The sequence below is a fragment of the Hylaeus volcanicus genome, unplaced genomic scaffold (assembly GCF_026283585.1).
Source record: "Hylaeus volcanicus isolate JK05 unplaced genomic scaffold, UHH_iyHylVolc1.0_haploid 7930, whole genome shotgun sequence".
NCBI classification, from domain to species: Eukaryota; Metazoa; Arthropoda; class Insecta; order Hymenoptera; family Colletidae; genus Hylaeus; species Hylaeus volcanicus.
This window is the reverse complement of record NW_026531819.1, coordinates 1-3772: the sequence shown is the minus strand read 5'-3', so window position 1 is coordinate 3772 and position 3772 is coordinate 1. Positions and strand designations below refer to the sequence as shown.

General features: G+C 31.4%; 1 pseudogene; it reads left to right on the top strand.

Annotated features, from left to right (window-relative positions):
* The first annotated feature begins 723 nt into the window (after positions 1–723).
* On the top strand, positions 724–3580 carry LOC128882233 (odorant receptor 4-like; annotated as a pseudogene).
* The last annotated feature ends 192 nt before the right edge of the window (positions 3581–3772 follow it).

Here is a 3772-nt window from a genome sequence, read left to right as displayed (position 1 = left end):
TTTTTGTCATTTTCGAATGACTGTATCTCTGCGAAAAATGATCGCAAAAAATATTTAAAAAACGCATTTTAAAACTTGAAGGTTCTAGTTTTTGAATCAAGGATTCATTTTTTTTGTCGTTGATTATAATACTGTTTTATCAAGATAAAGCGCAAGAAGCGAAGTTTCAGAAATTTTTGTCTAGTTTGGCCGTATGCATGGGGTAAAAAAAATTGTTTCATATAAGTCCAATGGAAGGCTCTTATAAAGCAAACATTCCTCTTTAATTTCGTTTTTTTGGTTTTACTGTATGATTTTGATTGACCGAGGTATTCGCTATCCACGCAAAAGAGGAACTTTTTACTTTGAACGTCTACAACTTGCGAACGCATGATCGTAGAAAATTGTTCATGAATGTTTGAAAAGCTAAGACAATTTTCATTCAGGACCTTTAGATGCCTGAGATTAGTTGAATGAGATTTTCGTTTAACCGTATTAAGTTCATTTCACAATGATCCCAAGAATTGCATATTTACCCCGAAATAAAAAATCCATTACGATCTGCAGTCTACTACTTACCTCGTGGCTTTTGTGTTGGTAATATTGAAATTCTATACTGAATTTTCGCTAAAAAGTATTATATTATACAAAAGGAGAAAAAAGGAGTAAAAGGAGAAATTAGCCGTCTCCATTATGACATTTCATCGAGGCAGGTACAGGGTGATCCGCTCGTTAGTAGACACAATGGACAACCACAACAATAGGTGAGTGTCATTGTAGGCTTTATGACGGTGAAGTCACACCTGTAAATTCCAACTGCTTATATCTCAACAATAAAGTCTCAGATCGCTAAATGGTACAGGACTGTTTGATTTGTATTGGTGCGAAGACTTGATCCTGAAAAAAGTTCCCACATATTAATTAACCCTTTGACGAGTAAGCATTCTCAGGTAATAGACACGGTTTATGAGTAAGTTTTGTTCCATAACATAAACAACATTTTATTTCTTATATATATTTGACTGCATACTTTATTATATAAACTAGTAAGAAATTGTATATATTTTATTTATTTTATAATTACATTATGTGTATTGTATATCATGTTCATTTTTAAGTCGAAATGAAATCTGAAAATTTGTTATGTTATTATTTGATAAAATATTTAAAATAGTAAAACACAATGCACTGTATCAGATTAGTACTTATTTTCAAAGTATTAAAATTTTTCGACATGATGACTTGATGTTATTGTTTTAAATACCGCACTTCCTTAGAATTTATAATACTCCATTCTAATTGAAATAATTAAATTCTGTATTTTAATTTCATGCAGCTTGTTTTTCTATACCACGTCGGCGTGTGTTACATGTCCATGGATAATATCTTATGTATCCTGAATTTGCACGTAGCTGGTCAATTTCGAATACTTCAGCACAGATTGGAGAATCTACAAAGTGAGAGCAAGGAAAAGTTTATCGAAAATTGGAAGCCGTATTCGGCGCGATCAGAGGACGAGTGCTACGCCATGTTTAGAAGCTGTGTACTGCAGCATCAGGAGCTCATAGCATATTGTGGCAAGCTTGAGAAAGTATTCAGTCTCTGTTCACTGGACAAGTGTTAGTTTTCAGCACACTGATCTGTCTTGACGGATATCAAATAGTACTAGTCAGGACCTAGTATATAGAATAGGTCATACCACAAGTTCATGTCACTTATCGTTTTGCTATCCAAATTAATATATGAAATATAAGTGTAATTAAGTGTTATAAAAATGTAATTACTCTGCTTTTACGATCTTTCTCTACTTCCCTAGCAGTCTGATACTGTCGCTAACAAATTTCTGTAGTTTTTGTAATGAATATAAACACTTATGGGATGACCTCGTATATAGCAGACCTGAGCATATTTTAATTGAAGTGAAAATAAAGGATTATTATTTGAAATAATTTATTTTAGACCGTCATTTTCAATACAGTCATTTGAAAATAAAAATAATATCAATGCATTTAAAATAATAGCTACTTCAAATAACGAATTATTTTATTATTTCTGAATTACAAATTTAACGAAAGAAATAATCCCCAAAATAATATGCAATGAAAACAATCTATTTTGAGATATTTTTGTAGTCATTTGTTTTGAGTAAAATTTTTTTTCTTCAAAAAGTTCATCCGTAAGAGATTTTTGTCCGAATCAATGTAATGTTGTCACAACAAAATATACATTTCGAATTGATTAACCTCCTCCTTTTCGAAGTCGGTTAAAAAAGTAATCGTTTCGCTGATGCTGACGATGGAAGACGGGTGTTATACTTTTAATAAAACGTGTCTTATAATCGAATAATCATTTAGCATAGATGGTCAATCTTATAGTTTTATCTTGATAAATATTAATACATTTATTTCTTCTTGAATTTGGATAAAAAATGTAGGATTGTTTGCTATTTCGTCTTAGTTGTTTTTAAATTCAGAAGAACAATTTATTAATTATTTTAAATAATTATGAAACAAAGTAACGTATTATTTGAAATAATATTTTAAATAATGTTATTTCACAAGTGCTTAGATCTGATATGTAGAATACACCAATGTCAAATACATATATGTTATACATGTCCCACAGGCGCAGATTCCGATTGTAACGCGTTCTATTTTTGTATTTCACATGATATGCTGTATGTTGCAGCTGTTCATGTTTACATACAGCTGTGATTGTTTAATGCATGACAGCAGAAATGTCGCAATGGCGATGTACGGAGCTCCGTGGAGCCATCTGTCAATGAACAAGAATGGAAGAGCGCTGCGAAAAGACTTGAAACTTGTGATTTTGAGATCAAGAAAATCTTGCTGCGTGACTGCTCACGGATTCTTTCCTGTATCTTTGGAAACATTCACCAAGGTAATGAATATGACGTGCTGGATATTCCCCACAATGTAATTTTTATTATTATATCATGTTAATTTATAATTTGTTTTTAAAGTAAATATTCCACAAATTTCATTAATATTATGATAAAAAATATGTGGATATTTTCCCTGTGGGTCATATCTTTGCATTACACATGTATGTCCATTGTCTTCAGGATGGTATCCTCATTGGTGGAATCCTCATAATAAGTAATTCATTAGCTAGTGTATGTATTTGGGTGATTATTCAGTCTCTCTCTCTCTCTCTGTATCTTGTTGGGAGTTTTGCAATTTCTTCCTTAACCGTCTTGATTTCAAGATCATTTCCAAGGTCCTTGTTGCGAATGTACTAATAGGAATTGACCACTGTGCATAATATTTTATATTGTATTGTTTCCAGTTTTTTAACGCGGCTTTCAGCTGAAACCGTGTTATTAGCTGCTCTTAGTATAATTTTTATAAAGACATTAATCAATTATTTCGAATATAGTTTGAAAATGAACACTCTTAATACGATAGTTCATTAAAGTTAACACAATAAAATCACATAATAAATGTAATCTTTTATATATTGAGTAGAAAGTTTCAAATTACTGAATTCATTTGATATTTCTTTTTGCAGATAGTGAGTACCGCAATGTCATACTTCACGCTAATACAGGGGCAAGCAGTGAATGCAACTTAAGTGTCACCGAATTGTGTTACGCAATACATACTACAATGCATACACTTTTGGTAACAATAACATCAATAACGTGTACTAGTTGTATATCCAAGTAAAATAGTACTGAAAAGAAAATTCGCTAAATCTTTGTGCCACTCACCTAATAAAATATGTACAGTCAGTGTAAAAAGTATTCGTACAGCACCCCATTTAAAATAAA